The sequence below is a fragment of the Meles meles genome, chromosome 10 (assembly GCF_922984935.1).
Source record: "Meles meles chromosome 10, mMelMel3.1 paternal haplotype, whole genome shotgun sequence".
NCBI classification, from domain to species: domain Eukaryota; kingdom Metazoa; phylum Chordata; class Mammalia; order Carnivora; family Mustelidae; genus Meles; species Meles meles.
Genome location: NC_060075.1, coordinates 51,945,973 through 51,960,968, shown reverse-complemented (window position 1 = coordinate 51,960,968; position 14,996 = coordinate 51,945,973). Strand labels below are relative to the sequence as shown.

General features: G+C 40.5%; 1 protein-coding gene across 5 annotated transcripts in view; it reads left to right on the top strand.

Annotated features, from left to right (window-relative positions):
* Nucleotides 1-3,006: 3,006 nt before the first annotated feature.
* The window catches only part of PALS2 (protein associated with LIN7 2, MAGUK p55 family member), a 109,142-nt gene continuing 97,152 nt past the window's right edge, over nt 3,007-14,996 (top strand). The window contains exon 1 of one of the 5 annotated variants that reach the window (XM_046020612.1): nt 3,007-3,193. The gene's annotated coding sequence lies outside the window, so the exon portion shown is untranslated. Of the gene's footprint in view, nt 3,194-3,803; nt 3,921-14,996 lie in introns of those variants that run through there. The other 4 variants (XM_046020609.1, XM_046020608.1, XM_046020611.1 and 1 more) reach the window with 4 other exon arrangements.

The window sequence follows — 14,996 nt, the reverse complement described above, 5'->3', positions numbered from 1 at the left end:
TGGGGCTTGTTCCTTAGTAAAATTCTCAGTTTCTGACGTAGCAAAGCAGGTCAGAAGAGAAAAGAAAACAAAATTATATTAAAAATATGGAAGCTTTTGCTTACATCAGAAGGAGGAAATAAAGCCAATGATGGATGCTGTGGAATTAAGAATCAAAATTCAGACTTTAAATTGAGTTATGGTTAGGAGATAGCAGGCTGTGGTAAGATTACCCCTCTAGAGTAACCTCGAAGGAAATGAAAAGTCAGATCATTAAGGACACTGAAGAGAAGGATGCCCCATCATTTTCAATCATAACATTCCCCTTTCTGGAATGAAGAAGTTGTAACAGATACGGGAAATGGATGGGTCATGTCTCAGAAATTATGACCTCTCAGAAAGGTGGGCTGGCAAGTAATGATGAGAGTTCCAATGTTCCTATTAGATCACTTTAAATTTATTCTGGCATGTCCCACCTCTTAAGTTTAGAGGAAGGGCAGAATGTCATAAAGTAGCATATTACTTATAAAAAGAAGTAGTGTTTCATCATTTAACCTGTATACAAGCATTTGATAAAATATAGATGCTGAAAGAGAAACTTCACTAGCAAGAGAATTCTGAAGAGAAGCAATTGAAGCCATAGATGCGAAGCAAAATCATTTTTCTGGCTCTGAGGATGAGGCGGTCCTACAACTGTGATAAGCCTCTAATAGCTGCCGTCATTATTTAGAGAATAAACTTAGAATTGTAAATAAAATATAATTGTTCTATATTCCCCCTCTCAAATGCTGGGTCCTTGGTACATGCAGGAATAAGGGAGTCAAGCCAGGGCTGGTCCTAGCTGGAAGGCAGTGAGGTGTACATGTGATTTGAGAGGCAGGGACTCCCCAACTCTTCCTCCCCAAAACTTCCTCCTATTTGCAGGGTATGGAGGTAGAGTAGGAAGTTAGGACATTGTTTCTAGAAGACCCTTGGGAAAATGAAAGTGCACTACAGGGATCAAAAACACACCCCAAAATGACAGTCATCCCCTCCTTCCCAGAGGAGCTTCAGCAACCAGCTGGACGGGAGGGGATGTGGTAAAATTGGGGGTCAGAAGGGAGAAGAGAATAAAAGTTCAGAGGCCTGGGTAGGGTGTAGCAGGAATGAGCCACCGGGTATCCTTTGGGAAGCAAATGAACCTGGGAAGCAAGAAGGGGAACAGGAAGACGTGAAAGTTACGCTGAGTCTCTGAGAAGAGAAACCTCCTTCTTCCATTCCGCCTCCCCCTTGCCTCACTCTTGGGCACACCACCCACTGTACTTCATTTCACCCAGCTGGCCTGACTCTAGGGAGTGGGGGGCACCACATGTGCCTAGAGCTACTCTGTTCCCTTTAGTACATTCAGATCTCTGTAAATGCTTCTAACGTCTCCTCCTCAGGATAACTGCTCCAGAAAAGAAGGTTCTCAATACTCTACAAACTCCCCCTGCATGTTGGTTTGCAAAATTAATGATCCTAATCCTACTGGAAAAGTAAACTAATCTTTGATGCTTGGTTGAGGCTAAGGAGAAAAAACACTTTTTTTTAGGGAACTAGGCCACCTTAACACACCTCAGCCATGGTATTCTGCCCCTCTTTCACGCTAACCACACTCACAGAGAGGGAGGAACCTATACAGTTTGAAAATCCATCTCTGAGTCCAAAGGACCATGATGCATCCACTCATCCTGCAAATATTTACTAAATCCTGTACTGCTCTTGCAGCACTGTGCGACAAGCCCAAGAAAAGCCAAGAAAGACTGCATAGAGGTCTCCTGATGGGATATTCCTCACTTGTCAAGTTTTACTTGCACTTTCTACAGCCACTGTTTGAAAGGACTGCAGTAAACATTTTGCAAAATTTAAATAACATCTTCATAGTTTCTCTGACTTCAGGAAGAACACAACAGCTTTTTCAAAAGTCTCCAGTCACAGGGCTGACAGTTCACAGACATCTTTGGGGATCAGGTAGCCGTTAAAGGAATCGGAAGTTCTCCTATTGCCTTGCTGTGTTTTTCTAGCCAGAGTCTTTGCTGCACTGCATCGCTCAGTTCCTTTCAACTGAAAAATTCAATCTGCGCTCCTGTCGAAATGTGTCATCTCACCCCCGGACACTCATCACAGTTCACCATACTCCACGCTGAGCCAGAATTGAGGTGGCAAGGATGGCGCAGTCGCCCCTTCCGAGGTCTGGGAAGGCCAGAGGTTGGGGAGGAGCTGAACAACTGGTGCCGTGGGAATGTCCGGCAAAGCCAGCTCTGGGAGTTCCACGGGATAGTCGGTGCTGTGAGAAGAGCTCATGTCTGTCCATTTCCTCGGGTGTGAATCCCACTCCCCGGTTGGGCCTTTGGGAGAAAATTCATGAAGGACACCCTCAGCGCTGTAGACCCTGCCAAATACACACCAGAACCAGGGGTGTGTGTATGCAGGGGAAGGGAGGAGATTCTCCAGAGGCTTTTCTTCGCGTCTGTTTATGCCTTGTGCCCCGCGACTGGGTTCTTTGAATGTAAACTCTTGGAAAGGGCAGGGAGGGGCGTCTTTTACGCCCCATAGAGTACCTCGCCTATCAGTAAATGCTGAATGACAGCGGAGATTTCGACCGGAAGCCCAGGCGCGGATTGGGGGATTGGGTCAGAAGGACCCTCTCGCGGGCGCGATTCGCGGTCCGCGCCGGGAGACACTGGGAGAGGCCGCCAGGCGCAGGCGGCACAGTCAGGCCCCGGCGCCGCGGGTGCAGTCTGCGGGCGCTCGGAGGGGGCTCCACCTGGCCGCGGAGCCGCGGCCGGAGGGGCGGGGCCGGGCTTCGCGGAGGCGCTGACGCCTCCTCGCGCCCGAGCGCGCGCTCCCCGGCGTTCGGCGCACGCGCGAGGCCGGGAAGGAGCGCGCACCCGACAGCGGCGGCGCGAGGAGCAGGAGGGGGAAGAGGAGGAGGAGGGCTGCTGAGGGGAGGCTGGCCGAGCGCGCGGTGGCGGCGGTGGCGGCGCCGGCGACCGGAGCCGGGGCGGAGTGGGGAGCGGAGGGAGGGGGGCGGAGGGAAGGGGGCGGAGAAGAGAGAGAGCCGCATTTCCAATTCCCAACTACGAGCCCCGAGTTTGTAGATGGGGCTGCTCGGCGGCGCCTGCGGCTGAGCGAGAGAAGCAGCGGCGGGCGCAGGAGAGCGGTGGCGGCGCGGAGGCGGCCGAGGTGCGAGCCGGTGAGTTCCTGGGGCCCCCACGCTGCTCGGGTAACGGTCTCGCCGCGCGCCGAGGCGGCCGGAGGGCGCCCTGTTGCTCGTCGCGGTGCGCCACGCGGGGACCCCGGCCCGCCCCGCCCCCTCAGCACCTGGGCTCGGTGAGCCGGGGGCCGGGGCGGCGGAGGCGGCGCGGGTGGGGAGGGCTGCTAGTGTGCCTCGCCCGGCCCGGCCGGCGCAGATGGGGCGCGCTTTGCCGGGCCCCTGGCCCCGGGGCTGCGGGCGGGAGGGGGGACGGGCCAGAGCGCGGCAACGTGTCTGGCCGGTGCTGCCTGCCGCCGCGCGGAGGCCGGCTCTCCACGCGGTCCCCGGCGCGGCCCCCGCTGGAGCAAGGCTGGGGCTGGGGGCGCGCGGGGCCCCCTCCGGGCGCCTGGAGCCGTGCGCGGGCGCCGACACCCTCTGCGGCGGGAGTGGCGTTTAAGGCATGAATGGAGAGCCGCGCCGGGGGCGGTAGTTGCTGTGACTGACACCTTTGGGGTCAGTGCCGAGAGGGGGCGATTCAGCCGGCTTCTGGCGTGCTCCCGAGCCCCAAGTTCTTGGGGGAGGAGGCTTTCTGCAACTATTGCTGCTACTTCCGAAGCACGAGACTCATTTGGCCAAAGTGGTTGTGGGCCGAGCACACGCTGCTCCGGAGGCGTTCGCCGCTGAGGCAGTGTTTTCGATCCTGGGTACATAATCTGGAACCGAAAAGGTGCGGGGCTTTTTTTTTTTTTTTTTTTTGGCGGGGTGGAGGGCCAGGAGGGAGTCGCTTGAGGGATCATACGGCCGGTATGATGACAGGCTGTGGATTGGTTGGTGGATTTTTTTTTTTTTTTTCAGAAGGACTTTTTAACACTTTACTGGGAGTTTAGTCTCAATCTCACGAGCTCCTGGGATTACAGCCGGAGATTACATCCGTTAAACTTCTTCAGATGGGGCATGCATTTATGTAAGGGTGTTGCGGGCAGGCGAGGAAGGGACTTGAAGGCTGATGGGGAAGCTCAGAAAATTCTCCGCATTACTTATAAACAGCCTGTTAAGGTCAAGCTAGCCACGTTTTACTCTTTCCTACGGCTTTGGGGATTGTTAGTATTTTACTTTGTGCTTCTTAAATTGGTCTTGTAATATGGCTTGGAACATTTGAGGTGTGTTAAAATGCTCTTCAATTGGAGTATGATTTAGCAGCCAATTCTACCGGTGAAATCTTTCAAATCGTCGTTTGGAAACTTATGTATGTCGAATATATTAGGCGAGGTAACAGTGTTATCAATGCAGAGATAGTTGCGGTACAAACGTATAACAACAGACCTCAGGTAATAGTGCTTATTTTACGTACCTACTGTGCAGTTATGGTAAGGTATCAGGCCTGATTATAGTAATATGTTCTGAGGCCTCATTACAGTAAACAAAGAACTTTTATGGGTTGTGTCATTTTGAGGTCATTTGTATCTGAAGTCTATCATATATTTAAATACATGTTTAAATACATGTTTGCACAACATGTTACTTTTTAAGGTCCTTTTTTTATTTTAGACTAGGGTTACATAATATTCAAATGGGGTAACACTTATATTGTGCTGTCCTTTGAGGTTGCACACTAATTATCTTTATGAAAAACATCCATGAGTGTGTGTGTGTGTCCTTTTCCAACTGATACTACTCAGCTCCTTTCTCACCTGGAATTTCAAAACTGAATTATTTTACATTCTAGATTAAATAAACACTGGAAGAATTAAGGTGCTTAAGCAATTCTGGAAGTGCTATATAAGACAAAATCATTTTTTTTTGTTCTTTGAGCCAAGTGTTGGATTTTTTAAAAATGAATCATATTTTTCTTAAACATTTGAGGGAGCAGTCTGTGTGTCCCCCCCCCCCCCCCCCCCCCCCCGCCAGTCAGGCTGAAATTGTTGGAGAAGACTACACAGTCTGCTTCTCTCCCTCCTTCACCCCCCCCCCTTTTTTTAGCTTGGGATAACCCAGACAACCACAGTTGTGTTACCTTTTTAAAAGGCTCTTTTTAAATTGAAGTTGAGTGCTTACCATCTTTTTCTAATGTTCTTTACCACTTAATAATGGATGGTTAGAAGACAACAATTAAATGTCTTTCACATTTTTGACATCCAAGCTTTGTTAAAATCAAGTAACAGCAAATTATTGCTGAGAGTTGCAAATAATACAGGGTTAGTGCTAGTCAAAGGCTATCTAAGTTTAAGAACACCAATGAAAATAAATATTAGAAGAAACAAGAGCACCCATTTGTGTATTTGACATCACTTACTGTATTATAAATTATCTGGTGCTAGGTGGTTTTTGAAAGTGTTTTGCAAAGTAGACATTAGGTATAGAACACTGATAATTTTCTTTTCCAAGGCAGTTCATTTGGTAAGTGACTAAATTTGCACCAGAACTCTAATTCAGGTAAATGTGGTTAACTTGCAAGGGATGTCCTGATACTTACTTCAGAAGAACTGAACATCTGCCTGTTTTAGATAAAACAAATACTGGGCTGTCTGAAGATATTGTTTATTCCTTTAAAAATATATGCTGAGAAAAATACGCTAGTTTTATTTTACCTGTAGGTTCTTTCCTTCCAAAAATAGGCTTCACATTTATGAATACCCTAGGAGCAGGTAAGCATAAAAGATCTCTTTAGTGATAGGTTGCTAGTATTGAATTAAAATGTTTATTTCTTTCTTGTAGGGATCAGGTTCTGTATAGTGTATTTTTGGTCGGTCCCACAGAAGCTGCAATGATTTCCTCACTCTTCTTGTTATTTGTCTGTGACCACTGGGGGGAGACTTTATGCAATTTAGATTGACCGTATCCCTCCCTTTACATACACTTGCTGCTAATCATCCCTGGGCACTTTGCCGAATGCTGGATCTGTGTTGAGGAGGATACACTCAGAGAATCAAGTCTTGATCGAAGTGTCTAGTGACTTTTATTTTTTTTAACTCACACGACCACTCACAAAGTACCTCTCTTCATAGATTGTTTTAATAACATTCTACTTTTTGGTCTGTTGTTAAGTGAGCTAACTAAATATCTCACATAATGAAAGATGAGATTCATAAATACATTAGAGCTTTCAAAGGCTGACTTTACTGACATTAATCTTAGTAGCAATGTAAGTTTAATCATTTGCTTAGTGTACACAGATAATTAGCTGTCTGAAGAGATCTACAGATACAGGTGTGCTATATCTGAAACTTTTCAAACAGATTGGGCTTCTATTTTAAAAAGCTTTCAGAGGAAGAGATATTACAGCATCCCTTGTACCCAATTTTACCACAAAGGGGGAAGTTCTTCCTTTTTCATAGTAGTAAAGATAAGATTAAAACTCACAACTTGGGGTGCCTGGATGGCTCAGTGGGTTAAAGCCTCTGCCTGCCTTCAGCTCAGGTCATGGTCCCAGGGTCCTCGGATCGAGCCCCACATTGGGCTCTCTGCTCAGCAGGGAGCTAGCTAGCTTCCCTTCCTCTCCCTCTGCCTGCCTCTCTGCCTACTTGTGATCTCTGTCAAATAAATAAATCTTAAAAAAATATAAATAAAACTCATAACTTTATTGACTATTATATCATGGCTATTCTTTTTTTTTTTTTTAAGATTTTATTTACTTATTTGACAGACAGAGATCACAGGAGAGAGAGAGGAAGGGAAGCAGGCTCCCTGCCAAGCAGAGAGCCCAATTTGGGGCTTGATCCCAGGACCCTGGGATCACGACCTGAGCCAAAGGCAGAGACTTTAACCCACTGACCCACCCAGGCGCCCTAATCGTGGCTATTCTTTTTCTTTTTTTTTTTTTTTTTATTTGACAGAGAGAGAGATCACAATTAGGCAGAGAGGCAGGCAGAGAGAGAGGAGGAAGCAGGCTCCCCGCGGAGCAGAGAGCCCGATGCGGGGCTCGATCCCAGGACCCTGAGATCATGACCTGAGCCGAAGGCAGCGGCTTAATCCACTGAGCCACCCAGGCGCCCCTATTCTTGAAGTCAGAAGTCTGATTTCCACTTTCGGCAATGTCCAGTTGAATAATAGTGAACTCAGTAAACCAAGGATATTATGTTTATAGTAACTTAGAAGTTTTGTGTTCTTTCATAACTAAGACTTTTGTACATTCCTAATCATAGTAGATAGGATAGAATTTGGAATAGTTTCTAACGTTTTATCATCCTAAATTCTTTTTAAATCGCTTCTCTTTTTTCCTAAATTAAAAAAAAAAATGTTGATGGTGTACCAGAAATGATGTTTTTTGCTTAGGAAATGTTCCTTTCTAGCTTACTTCAAGATTGTGTCAAATACTTGGGGATGGTAATTTTTAAAGGCCCGTTTTGTTAAAGTTACCCAATGCAAGGCAGTATGAGAATTAAAGATAATATACTGTGTTTTTTGTAAAGCTCAAGTTATTCACATTTTTTTCTACTGCCTACTAGTTGCTATACATGAACTGATCCCTACTGCACTAACTTACATCTTTTCCTTTTAGATTACTCCTTGTTCACTATATTCTATCTTCATTGCCCTTCTTTTTGTCCCTCAGAAATATCAGGGCTTGTTCTCTCTGCCTGGAATTCTCTTCCTAACACATTACATGGCTGGCTCCTTTTCATCATTTCAGGTTTCAGTTCAGAAATGATCTTCTCAGATAAGCAGTATTCTCTAACCACCCGTTTAGAATGACACTATGTTTATTTCCTTCTGTTTCATTACCTTTAAAAAAAATTTCTGCAAACCGCTTATCACTATTTCAAATTGTATTATAGTATTTCATTGTCTGTCTACTCTCAGTAGAATAAGCCCCATGGAAACAGCAATTGTAGCCCTTTTATTTAACTATATTTCAAGGACTCGGATATGTTCCTGGCACATAGATGTCATTAAATAAATATTCCTTTTTTTTTTTTAATATCTGAGGTTCTGTCCTTCCTCGATTTCATTGAAGTGTTCCTTTATGGAATGATATGAGTAGATGGTAGTTGTAGTAAGTAGGCTACTTTTGGCTCTAAGTAAAGGTAAGACATACTGTAAAGATGCAGGGAGTATCTGATGGAATCCAAAGGTTGGGACTCAGGATTTCATCCAGTGCCAGCACGATACACTTCATCTCTTTATTCTGGACATGCATTTCCTTCATTTCTTCTCTTGCTGCAGAGGATCACTTCCTAGTCCTCTCAGTGGAAAATATGGCTGCCAGCATCTCCTGAATTTTTTCAGTACTAGCCCAGACAACAGGAAGAGATTCATCTAGTACCCTTCACTCCCCTGTTCAACGAACTATTTTGTATTATTAGAACTTGGTGGTATTTGCTGTAACCATGTGAAATGGAATTGGAGAGAAAACCCAAGTAGATAGTATAATGATAATTAATGTTCACCCTTGACCACCTCTAGAAGTTTGGTTTCCCATCTTTTAAATTTTGCTGGTATATGAAGTTAGAAGATCTGAAAAGCACTGTCCTGGGGATATTAAAAAGAAATGCTCTTTCATGGAAGGAATTTACAGTTTGGTTGAGGATAGTAAGATATATACATGAAGGAAAGAAACGATCAAAAATAGCATGGTGATAATACAGAAACAGGAAAATATTTGCAGCTTGTATTGTAGACAAAAGGTGAACTTCCTTGATATATAATGAATACCTGTAAGTTGATAAGAAAAAGACCAGCAATAAAGTTGGGTAAAGATTATAGACAGAATTCATAGAAATGTAAATCTGAGTGGCTCCTAAACATATATATTCAACCTCACACATAGTATAAATATCATAAATTAAACCGATGAGGTACCATTTTCACAAATTAGAAGGATCAAAAAAGAATTTGGTAATTTTTTCAGGAGGATAGAGACTAACAGGTGTTCTCTTACATTGCTGGTGGAAATATAAATCAATAGAATTTGATGTGATTGAAATTTCTAAAAGTATTAGGGTAAATAGAAATACTTGAGAATATGCATAAATTGGTGTTAGGTGTAGGAGAGGAAAGTGCTAATGTACAATTTAATTATCTGAACACTAATTTGTGTTGCTTTATTTTTAGCTTTAATCATGAAACAAGCCCAGGCTAAGTAAATTCAGCGAGGTCACACAACCTCCTAACCCTGAACAAAGGAGCCTCCTTTTAGGATTATATTCAGTTCATCTTCCCAGATCACCCTTTCTTTTACTCTAGTGCTGGTGAAGTTTGTTTTTAAATCACTGAGATTTCTATATACTTTGTATCTTTCAGAGCCTAGCACTTTGTTAACTGCTTAGTAGCACTCAAGTAGATTGAAGGGAACTGTGCTTAGCTTATTAGCTTCTCATAGACCCACTTCATAATTTTATGCTTTTTAGAGATCTTTTGTAAAAAGTGATTTAGAATTTCATTTGGTAAAAATGTACTTCAGATTTTATTACAATAAATGGTGAATAGGGCAGTTTTATAAATTGTTTATAATGTAGTGTATTAATGAAACCTTACTTTTACCTGGTTCTTTTGTTCTATAAAATATTGTTAGGTCTTATTTCGGTTAGATAGATATGAAAAGTGGGGTAGGGCAGCTGAGGATGCATGAAATCTTTCTAGAACAATTTGTGAGGAAGTATGAGGAAAATGACTGAGCAGATCAAGGGCGTATGGTTTAGAGAAGGTATAAGGTGGAACATAGAGGGGCTACATCTTAGAAGGAGTTTTAACTTAGGAAAATGCTAAGCCAATTTAGCTGAATATATACTTCAAGGATATGGTATATACTTTATAATATTTTTATTCTCTAAGTCATTTACCATGAATTGACTTTGGTACAGGGGTTCTCCACCTAACTAGGCATCAGAATCCTTTAGAGTTATTCTATACCAAAGGATTCTAATTTGGTAAGTCTGGTCTAGGGCCAGATCATGTTTATGTTTTTAAAACCAACAAGAGCCAATATTTGTCAAGTAATACATTATGTAAATACTCTCTTTAATAACCAATTCAGTTAGTGTAGCTTTTAGGATCCTACATCATTTATATAACTCTAACCCTAGAATTCGGTGTCTTACCATAGTGTCTACTTTAGCTACATCGATACCTCTACAAGCATCAGATTTCCAATGCTTTGCTAACTTTTATACTCTTCCCTTTTTTGTTCCCTTGTTTTTCTTTACTAATAAATGTTCAAACTTGCCTCTTCCAAGAAGCTACGTTGGCTGGCCTCATGCACAGTTTATCTTTTCAGTATAAGACAAATTAGAGCACAAAAAGCAATTACACACCATTTCAGTAGCTGATTTGTGTGCTTTCGCTCACATGAGCCTTGTATGTGTATACCTGGTTTTTATAGTTTGAACCTCCTTAATTTTTCCTCTCAGTACCAAGAGCTTGGAGCTCAGTCATAGTATCAGTGGCATGAACAATATTATTGAGTACTTATTATGTTTTAGGACTATACTAAATGCTTTCTATACATGAACTCATTTGCTCATCGGATTTTTGAAATCAGAAACCCTTATATGGTTGTGTCAGTTTTCTGTGTCTGCTATATAAAAAATTCCCATAAGCTTGGTGGCTTAAGAAAAAAGACATTTATTCTTTCACTAGAGGCCAGAGGTCTCAAGTCAGTATCATTGTGCCAAAATCAGGGAGTTGTCAGGGCTCAAGAAGAGAATCTATTCTTTGCCTCTTTCATGTTTCTGGTGGCTGCCAGCATTCTTTGGCTTGTGGTTCCATCGCTTTAATCTTCAGTGGCTTCGGATCTCTCTCAGCTCTGTTCTTAACACCTTCTCCTGTGTGCGTGAGAGAAAAAGAAATCTTCCCTTGACTTTCTTTTTAAGGACACTTATAATGGCATTTAGGGCCCACATAATAACCCCTGATAATCCAAATAAGGTAACATTCACAGGTTCCAGGGCCTACGACCTGGTTGGTTATCTTTGGAGGACTACTAGCCTACTACACTAGGAATTCAAATAGAAAAGGAGAAGCTGGTGAAAGTCTTTTTTACCCCATCTTGTCCCTCTCTTTGTAAAGCGGGGATGATTTTGCTACCCTCCCTTCACTTCCCTCAAGGACATTTAGCTCTCATAACTGGAGGAGATTGCTGCTGTTGGAATCTATCAGATAGAGGCCAGGGAGACTACAGCAGTGCACAGGACAGACTCCCACAGCAAAGAATTCTCCAGCCCTAAATGTCATAGTGCTGAGGTTGAGAAACACTATTTTGAAGGTGACTATTGCCAGGAGTTTCTTGCGTATCATTCCTAGAAAAAGTTTTATACCTACACCAGCACATTATCATGAGCAAAACCCTCTAATCTGAATTGATTATGACTGGTGGTAGTTTGTGGTTCACTGAAAGTTGATTTAAGTGAGGAATCAAGAATGATTCACACATACTTTAAATAATATATTTTTACTTAAAAATATAAATATTCTGTATTTTATCTGCCAGTATTTTCTTTCAGTATGTATCTTTTGCCTGGAGTTGTGTGTCATTATTCTTCTAATTATTCTAGTGCATTATCACTGATTCCTAGCTTTCGAGTAAGAACTTAAAAATCTATGCAAGAATCTGAGTGTAGGATCCTTGTAGTGTTTTATGACTCCTCGGTTGTTTTTAATTGTGTGCTTATATGTAATTATATAGTAGATAGCATTTTGTTTCCTTGTATTTTTTGTCACTTGCTTTCTTTGGGTCTCTCCAAAGCATTCAACTTGGTTTTCATATGAGGAATGATATAACTCCATGGTTTTGTATGAAATAAAATATTGTGTGTGTGTGTATATTTGTTAAATACATTTTATATATGAAGAAATATATGTTTAATGTTAAAAATTATATATAAAGAAATTCTGTTTTGTGTAAAAAATAATGACTCCTTAAGCTATTGGGAGCTTATTTGCATAGCTTCTTATCTGGTGATATGATGACAGCTCATGTCCTAGCTGCTTCCAAATTTTTGGAATTTGTAGAAAATTTTGTCTTAATACAAATGAGAGTTTATAAATTATAAGATAATACTTTATGTACTTTATTGCTATACCATCTTAATGCTTGACTTCCTCTTCTACTAAAGGAAACATTGGCTTTTCATTAACTATGATAAATATTACTTGGGATTTTGCTTACTAGCAAAATATTTTTATTGCTTGCATAGTTAAATCCTACAATTCCTTGAAATTAGGGTTTGCATTTTATCATTTTCTTACTTAGCATGGCAGGACAGTTAGAGACATGGGTTGTAATCCCAGTTTTTCTAACTTTCAGCTCTTTTACTTTTTCAGAACTCAGTTCTGTGTGGTACAAACAATAAGCCTGCTGGCAAACATGTCTGGTGTTAGCACTGAACTCAATATACCTCATCTCTGAAACAGAGGTTATAATATCTGTTGTGTTAGTGTAAGATTTTAATTAGATAATATAGTCTCCTTAGCACAGACTCTGGTACATTTTAAGCGTTCAGTAATTGTCAGTATCATTTTCTTTTCTTACTATTTGGTACAGTGTTATATGTGCAGTGAATAATATTTGTTGAATAACATTTTTAGTTGCCTTTGCCTGATTCATAACTTCCATTTTCTTTCACTGCAGTATGAGCTATGTCTCATTTAGTAAATATTTTTTTAAAAGAACTCTGCTTTTAAAGTTGTTCAGTAAATTATGTGCTGTTAACTAAAGTTAATAAGTTTTTTTTAACATGACATTTAAATATGTTTATAAAGGGAGATTGAGTGGAAAGAGACTATGTGACCTCAAAGATTCCTTCCAACAAAATAAGATTTTATAAAACTCACATAATCCTGATTTTTCCTCCTGCTTCCCCTCTAAAAATCTACAGAAGTAAATAGTGTTTGATAATGTAGCTTTTTTTTTTTTTAATGAAGAGAATGACCATAGTTGCAATATGTTCCTAATGGTCCATTATCACATAAAAGGAATTTTTAGTATTTTGGATGAATGTGGCTGTCTTCAAATGGATTTGTCTTTCTCTTTTATTTAGAATATATATGTCTGTATATGTATAATAAAATGTTTCATGGAAAATTGAGCTTTAATAAATAAAATTTTGTGCCTTTTTATTTATCTATTAAATGCTCTTCTATTTGGGACTTTGATATAGGAAACGTGGGCAACTGAGTTAAATTTAATTCATTGAAATTACTTATTTCAGAAATTAAACAGTGATCATGGTTATTTTTATGTAAGTTGATTCAAATGCTTTTCATTTTCTTTTTCGTATTAGTAATCTTTTGGAATAGGGGATAAATGAAAAACTTTAAACCACGTTTTTAAGAAGGCTGGAGCACCTTGTGAGGCATATAGGCAAAGTCTTCAGTGGATGTCCTCATCATTCTTAGCATTAGGTTCTTGAAAACCTTAATGTAGAGAAATTTGCCCTGAAGGAATTTAAAATGTTATGGGAGAAATAAGGATAAGGAGTTGTGGTTGTGAATGAACCTTTAAAAATCCTTATACACTTTTAATGTTCATCCAATTAAAACCTTGAATAAAATATATCAGCAACATTTTACAGAATTAAATTTGGAAATACCAGGGATGATACAGTTATTTTCCATTTACCCCTACTTTCTTAAAAGAAACTTTTCAGAATTTCCAATCTGGGGGGGATTGGGTGGGGAGTTCTTAACATTTTAAGAAACATTTTTTAGGGTGTCTTATAAAAAAGAGCCTTTCTTATTTCCACTTAAAAGTTACCCCAACTTGTGTTTCCAACTGTTGTTCTAGAGATAGCATAACTTGGATATTTAAACTTTTTTTTTTTTTAAATAAGCTTTTAGTAACCTTTATTTAACTCACTCAGCTTGCTAGAGCTGAGTAGGTATTTATAGTTCTTTTCTACCCATGATAATTTCATGCCAGCACTCATCAGAACATAACATAATGGAACACTTACTTGGCTCTGTCCTTCTCATTCCCATATCCTTTCTGTCCTTCCCAATAGACTGTTTCAGATCGAAGGCTGGAAATTGTTTTATATCTTCTGTCTCTTCTAAGAGTGCACTGCAAATATCTTCTACTCCTACCCTGCCATCTTTTAATTTCCTTTCTCTTTTATCTTCTAAACCTCAGTTCCCCTTTTCTCAAAATACCTGCAAAAAGAGCAACTTAGAATTTGTTATACTCAAGTAGAAATTTTCACCAAAAGTAAATCTGTGTATGTATGTAAATACTGGAATTTCACACAATAAAAGGGTTACTTTACATAGTTTACCTGAAGGAAGAAACTGTCATTTTTGCATAGCTTCAACCAAGCATTGTCCCATGCTCATAGGCTGTGTTTAATATTTATTACTGAAATTGGGAAACACACAAATTAGCATATAAGTAGTATTTTATCATGTGCGGCTAAGTTCTGAAAGAGTTTGAAGTTTAGAAGAAGAAATTCTTATCCGTAGGGAGGGACTTGCCATTCATTTGATTGAATTAATTTTGAGATGAGTCCTTTTAACTCTAAAATTTGGTTCTAAAAAAGCAAGAAGTGTGTCATAAGTTATTAGGTATTGAACAGCCAAGAAACAATATTGTTGGGTGAGGTAACATGAGTGGAGGCATTTAAGTGGGAAGAGATATGTAGTTGTGCATGCAGTAAGTAAAAAGGAACAATGTGGTTGGAATAGTTTATATTAGAGAATAGAGGAATTTGGCTGAATAGATAAAAGCTAGATATTTAAGAGAAATTTAAACATTTTCAGATAACGAAAGTTTTTCTAATCTAGTATTGTCCTTAGAATGATATTTTTACATGATAGTCTTGTGCTGAGTGGATGGATTATAGTGAAGAATAGTGGGAAGAGACTTGCAATAATA